The 7,429-nt window shown below is 38.8% G+C and overlaps 1 non-coding gene and 1 pseudogene across 1 annotated transcript; both read right to left on the reverse strand.

Moving 5' to 3' along the window:
* Positions 1-1,192: 1,192 nt before the first annotated feature.
* LOC143685269 (U6 spliceosomal RNA) lies at positions 1,193-1,299 on the reverse strand. Its single transcript, XR_013176517.1, has one exon. It is a non-coding gene; the product is annotated as a U6 spliceosomal RNA (small nuclear RNA).
* A 1,761-nt stretch (positions 1,300-3,060) lies between these two features.
* Positions 3,061-6,735, reverse strand: LOC143683093 (actin-related protein 2/3 complex subunit 1A pseudogene; annotated as a pseudogene).
* Between the last annotated feature and the right edge of the window lie 694 nt (positions 6,736-7,429).

The raw sequence follows: 7,429 nt of genomic DNA on the forward strand, positions 1-7,429 counted from the left end.
AGAGGCCATGGGTAGAATTTCTCTAGCCTGGTGGAGCCTACCACCTCCAGACTGGGGCAGACAAGATTGACTAGCTAACCCAGCAAGGCTTTCTAACACCCTGCTTTCCTGTTTCCATCACAGAGGCTGAAAAAGCTAAATACTCACTTTCCCAACCCACTACTCTCGCCTTCAGTGGGGCTTACGTGACTCAGTTAAGACCAATGAGATAAAGGAGAAATTGTGCTGGGTGGGTGGGTGGGTGGGGTTCTGGGAGAGTGTTGTTCTTTTTTTCCCCTTATAAAAGCAATAGCTGGGGATGGGTGATGGTGGCTCAGTGGCAGAGTTCTTGCCTGCTGTGCCAGAGACCCGGGTTTGATTCCTGGTGCCTGCCCATGCAAAAAAAAAAGCAATAGCTGGCACCCATAGCCTCCTCATCTTCTTCCTTCTTGAGCATGCATGCTTACGTCTCGGGCTTTAGTAGCACTTTTGTGATGTCGTTGAGTCATTGAAGCCCCCTGGCTCTTGGTTATGGCACTGTGAAAGGACTTTTTCTTACTTCCAGCCAAAATGCATAAGTGAGGACTAGTGATACCTTTTCTTTGTGGTTTTTATTCTATTTGAATAATATCTCACTGGATGGATTCATCTCTCTCAGGGGAAAAAAAACTTTGAACACCCTACTTGAGGTTAGCATGGATCATAGTTGGCCCAATCTCACCCAGGGAAAATGAATTTGTAATTTCAGTGCGTTCATTGTGCAATCTTTTGGAGGAATTTTGTTCCTGTGATGTACAATACTGTCTGTGATTTCCACCACTTTAGCATGATACAAAATGTTATTTCAATTTAAAACCCTAAGGAGGTGCACTGGTGTCTCAGTGGCAGAGTTTTCACCTGCTGTGCTGGAGACCCGGGTTTGATTCCAGGAGCCTGCCTGTGCAAAAAACAAGACAAAACAAAAAACAAACAAACAAAAACACTATCACCATGGGATTTGCTCATTCTTGTTTTCTCAAAATTTAAAGCTTTTAAATTTTAGTTTGTATTTTCATTAGGTAATACAGTCACAAGGGTTCTTTTTAAAAGAAAAAGAAAAGTAGAAAAAGGAATACAGTGAAAATTCTCATGCCTACTCATCCCTAAATCTGATTTGATCCCCCTATCCTCAGCCACTTTTATTAGTTTCTTATGTAGTTCAGAGATTTTTTTTTTTAATATGGAATGCTTCATGAATTTGCGTGTCATCCTTGTGCAGGGGCCATGCTAATCTTCTCTGTATCTTTCCAATTTTAGTATATGTGCCGCCAAAGCAAGCACATTTCAGAGATGTTTAATTCAAATACAAGGAAATATGAATGTGCATTCTTCCTTTCTTTCCTATACAAAAGTTAGCCTATACACGCTGCTCTGGACCTTCTTTCATTATGTAATATTATATCTTAGAGTCTTTCCATATCCATGCATGGCTTCCACATTTTTACCATGGCAAAGTATTCCATTGTTTGGATGCAATGTGAGCTATTCAACTAGTTCTCTCTTGATGTGTACTTGGACTGTTTCCAACAAACAATACTGCAACAAATAATCTCATGTGTACATCATCCAGCACATGAGAAGAAATATCTGTAGGATAAATTCCCAGAAGTGGATTGCTAAATCAAAGAGTAAATGCAGTTGTAGTTTTGATTGTTCGTTTCAAAATTGCCCTCCACAGGAGATGTAGTAATTTACATTCCCACTAACAACATACAAACGTGCTTGAAGGTAAATTTTTGGGTTTTACACATCCACTAGATGATAAAAGGTATCTTAATATAGTTTTAACTTGTGTTTATTTTATTATGAGAAATGTTCAGCATTTTCATAAGTTTTAGAGTCCATTGATATTTCTCTCTTCCATCAGTATCTGTTCCTACCTTTGCCAAATAAAAAAAATTTAGAATATTGCCTTTTGTTTTATTTAAAGAGCTCTTTCTATATTAGGTTCTCATTTGTAATATGAACTGAAAATCTTGTTTGTCTTTTGACATACTACTGGTGAGGTTTTTTGTTGCCATATGAAAATGTTGGTTTTATTTAGTCAAACTTCTTTTTTTTTAATAGCATCTGGAATCTGAGTCATAGAAAAGAACATCCCTATTCAAATCATATAAAGAATTTTATCCAAATCTCTTTTAGTAATTGTATGGTATGATTTCTTTATATTTAAATATTTGATACATTTGAAGTTTATACCAGTGCACAGTGTGAGACAGAAATCTAATTTTATTTTTCTAATTAGTTCTCCGATTGTCCCAATACCAGTTATCAAAAAGTCCATATTTTTAGGGTTTTTAAGTGTGGATTTTAAATATTTGGCTAATTGTAATAGAGATTTATTATTTTCTAAGGTAAAGTTCTTAAAAGAAAAGTGGTTAGGAAGGCATCTAATGTTTTGTACACAGAACAATTGAAGATAGCCACGCAAAAAAAATTGAATTTGCACTTGAGAGTCTGTCTTTAAATAAATAGTAGATACATTAGAATGGGTGTAAAATGTTATCTAAGGAAAATGTTAGGGAAATACTGTTGTGGTTCTTTGTTTCTTTTACAGATCAAAGGCAAATGATTAGCAAAGGCTACACATGAAACTCAAAGAAAACTAACCATTTTCATTATAAATGAATGAACTATCTAAAATGGAATTTGATACAATCCTGGCTCAGTGGCATTTCCAGGCCCCACCCCAAATTCACTGAATCAAAATATCTAGAACGTGGAGGAGGGAATCTATGTTTAATAACAAGCTCCCCAGATGATTGTAATGCAAGCAGACTGGTATTTAGGAATTTCTGACTTCTAGCCTGAAAAAGAAAGGGCAGAAGCCAGCTTAAACTTGGAGCTAGATGGAATGTGAAGACATGATCTGGCCCAACCCATTGCTGTCATTCTAAAAAAAGGATACAGACTTACCACCTCGCTCCAAAAGTCATGTTAGCCTATAAATGCCATCAGAAGAAGCTCATTTGAAAGTTCTCACTCCCAAAATCAAGAATTCTTGTCTTTCTTCAAATGATCTGTCTGGCTTTAGTTTGTGTGTGTGTGTGTGTGTGTGTGTGTGTGTGTGTACACACATTGAGTGTTTTTATTTAACTCTTTAGCAGACAATTTACATACCTCTCCACCACTTCCTTTCAAGTTAGCACGGCTATTTTCCATGACAAACTACATAAAGAGAAGGTTTGGGCCAAGAATGGAATGAAACAGAAAAAAAAATTACCACTGCTTTCTAAAAACCAACACTTTCACCAATTATATGCAAACAAAGGCATACACTAACAAAATTTGCACCCTCTATGCTCATGTGTTCTTGCAGCTGGCTTTCTCCCTCATCATGCTTGTGGCGGAGCTGCAGTCAGTTGCAGTTTGTCATGCCAGGGCTGGAGGTTTGCGTAGCTTCATGTTAATCGAAGACACTGGATAGAAGACTCTAAGGACCTGAAATCCTAAATTGTCATGGCTCCATTGATTCAAGTAGTGCAGAATTTCTGACAGCCTTGCTTGTCTAGCTCATCAGTAGACACTTGGATGCTGCTCCGCTGGTGCAATGTCTCTGAAGCTGTGTTGGGGTCCTCAGTTATGACCCTCTTGTCCATGCTGCAGTAGGTAGCATTCCATGGCTAATGTGTGGTGCTGGATGCTCTGATTGAAAAGGTCTGGTTTGACCTTGCGTAGGTCAAGCAGCTGGAGTCATTATAGTTAAAGCACACTGGACAGCAGTCTTGACCACATTATTCTTGGAGAAAAATTATACACTCACGGGAGAAAGGAACTCTGTTTTCAGAGTTGACACTGGCACAGTCTTTGAGCATCAGCAATGGATACTGTACAGTCATGGCTGACCCAGGCGAGGTGGCTCTTGCTGGAAGAGAAGCTGACCCCATTGACCCAGCAGCCATCAGGGGCTCTGCCACCAAACTCTGACATCATCTGATCAAAAGACATCCCCATCTCTTATCGGCTGGCCAAAATGATCCTGCTGCCAGCTGAGCATGGTTTGGGATGCCAATCCCAGCAGAGGACGATAGAACAAATAGGCTGTCTAGTGCTTGCTTACACAACAGTCATTTTCAGACTTGGAGTAACAAAGAGAAATGAGTCATTTTCCATTTCCCACAACAAGTTTGTTCTCTAAGGGAAACCACTTCATAAAAATGGCTGCACAGAACTTTCAACTAGGTTGAACTTAAATATCTGGAACTGGATGAAGGTGATGGTAGCAAGTGATTGTGAGTATAATTAGCAGTACTGAATTTTATGTGAATATGGTTGAAAGGGGAAGTTTGCAATCATGCATGTCACCAGTAGAAAAGCTAGAAGATAAAACATGGGAATGTATAACACAGTGAATCTTGTGGTGGGCCATGACTGTGATTAACCATACAGATATTTTTTAATTATTTTATGAGCTAGAACAAATGCATGACAGTATGACAAGAGTTAATAATAAAGTGGTCTACAGGGAAAAAATGTACCAATTGAAAACTATGGATTGTAGTTAAAAGTAATATCTTAATATTTTTTCATCAATAGTAACAAATGTACCACATCAATACTGGAGGTCAGTAATAGGAGAAACAAGAAGTATGGGTATTTTGGGATTCCGTTTTATGTTTATTTTTCAGGGAGTAATGAAGATGTTCTAAAATTAATTGTGGTGATGAATGCACAACTATATGATGATACTGTGAGCCACCGATTGTACAATTTAGATGGATTATATGATATGTGAATATCTCAATAAAATCACATTAAAAAATACAACTGGAAAAAAACAAAAAATGCTGTAGTAGCTAGGTTCAAGTGTCAACTTGGCCAGATGATGGTGCCCAGTTGTTCTGTAGCTGTGAACTTAAATCATCAGCATGTGAAATTCATCTATGGCTGATTACATCTATGGTTGGCTAAGGGGAGTGCTTCCACAGTGAGTGATGTGCAGAACCAGACATTTGGAAATGCAGAAAGGAACTGCCCCAGGGAAAGTCTTTTGAACCCAGAAACCAGGAGGGAAGTCTAGTAGAAGTTACTGTGTGCCTTTCCATATGACAGTGTAAACCAGAGGAAAGCCAGCTGCCTTTCCTCCAAAGAACTGTAAATTTGTAACTAAACACATCCCCTTTATAAAAGCCAGCCCATTTCTGCTATATTGCATTCTGGCAGCATTAGCAAATTAAAACAAATGCTGAATGGAATGATTTCTAAATGTTGTGTTAGTTAATTTTTTTTAATAAATAAATTTAAAAAAGCTAAATTTAATAGGCAAAAAATGTAATCCAAGTACTGCTTGAGTTTGGATTTTTTTATTATTAGTGAGTGTTATGAGTTGAAGTGTGTCCCACAAAAAGATATCTTGAAGTCCTAACCTCTGGAATCTCAGAATGTAAACTGTTTTTGGAAATAGGATCGGTGTAAATGTAATTTGTTAAGATGAGGTCACTCTGGAGTAGCATAGAACTTTAATGCAATATGACTGGTGTCCTTAAAAGAAGAGAAGAGATACAGTAGAGATAGAGACACACAGAGGGAGCAGAGACTGGAGTGATACAGCTATAAGCCATAGAGCAGCAGGGATTGCTGGTCACAACCACAAGCTAGGGACAGAATGAAGGTCTCTTCCCTAGAGCCATCAGAGAGAGCATGACCCTTCTATGCTCCAGAACTGTGAAAGAGTAAATTTCTGTTGTTTCCAGAAAAAAAAAGTGACTACACAATTAATTCTCAGTATCACCAGGAATAGCTTTCAGACTCCATCTTTCTGACTCCAGACAAAGGTAGGGCATTCTTCCCTGCAAATGACGATATGGTTGCCCTTGGGAGCTCAATCAATATCTGTTATGTGCCCACGTCCTCCTTGAGTTCAAGAGATTTCACCCACTGGCTCCTGTTCTTTTTATAGACGTGGATGATGTCATTACTGTAGGGGTTAACAGTGATCTGGGAACAGGGGATACAAACATGACAGGTGATTGACTCTAGTAAAATCTCATGCAGAGACATTATTCTCAGTGTTTTCAAAGGATAGAAAGCTGGCATCAGGGCAATCAGGCTGGGCTCGGAGTGGAGAATTCGTGGACCCTGGTCAGTGGACAGGAGCAGACTCCAGCCTGTCAGGCTTTCATTTAAGTCACTTTCTTTTTGTCAGATCCCTACCCTAAGAAAAGAGAAAGGAACCAATAGTCCTTAAGTGTCCGAAGTGTGCCAGGCACTCCACAGTCTTTAATCTTTTGTTTTGATCTTCCCACAAACCTTGTGAAGTGGAATTATGGTCTCATATTTAGAGTTAAGAAAACTGAGTCTTGGAGTGATTTTGCGACTAGTCCATGGGCACTCGGTAAGTACTAGAACAAGTACTCAGGACCTGTTTTGTCACATTTTTCCACAGAGAGATGACTGGGTGCCATCTCGCTCAGTGTCCCTTCAGACAAACCTTGTGATCATTTGAAGATAAAAGTAATAAACTCAGGCAGCCAATGGTGGCTCAGTTGAAAAGTTCTCGCCAGGCATGCCGGAGACCCGGGTTCGATTCCCGTGCCTGCCCATGAAAGAAAAAAAGCAATGAAACCACTTTTAGTCTTTTAAAATATAATTTACACTCTATATTAAATATTATTTTGGACTTATCTGTGAGCCTCTCTAAAATAGCAGCCTTCCCACCTCATCTCTCCCAATCTCTTTACCTGCTTGATGTTTCTTCCTTGCACTCCTCACTGCCATATGGTATGTGCTTTCCTCTCTCAAATTGTTTGCCTCTGTCTAGTTCTCTACCACAGCCTGAGTGCTTGGGGAGTGCTTCAGTCAATATTTGCTGAATCATTAACTGAATGAATTAATTCATTCTTCCTAGCTGGTTTCCTTTACAATATCAGGTTTCAGGTTTGGTTTTGTTTTAAGATCCTGGGCAGATAGCTGGTTGTATGGTTTAAGAGCTGGACTAGCATAGCCCCAAAACTACAAAATCCCCTTGCTCTGCTCCTCCAAGAGATGACTATTTGCAGAAAGAGCTTTAAATATCATTATTGTAATTATTTAGTCTCCTCCATGCTAATTGAGGTCCCTCTGCTGCTACTTTTTTTTGTTTTTACATTTTCTTTTCTTTTCTCCCCATTTAAGTGCTATGTAGAAAAACATCATTTATTGAAGACTTACTATGTGCTGGGGAGTACAATTTATGCTTTGTAAAGTACCTCATTGAATCATTCAAAATCTCAGTGAAGTTTCATTACTCCTTTTTTACATGGGAATATTGATGTTTAAAGAGCTTAAGTCACTTATCCAAGGAAGAGAAGCTGGGATTCAAACCTAGACTTATATCCATTTAAAGTTTTCCCCCTACATCTTCAGCATGTAAAAGAGACCTGATTGACTGATAATGCCCCTATTATCGGTCCCCATGGGAACTTATGCTCCT

This window comes from Tamandua tetradactyla, chromosome 5, assembly GCF_023851605.1.
Source record: "Tamandua tetradactyla isolate mTamTet1 chromosome 5, mTamTet1.pri, whole genome shotgun sequence".
Lineage (NCBI taxonomy): Eukaryota > Metazoa > Chordata > Mammalia > Pilosa > Myrmecophagidae > Tamandua > Tamandua tetradactyla.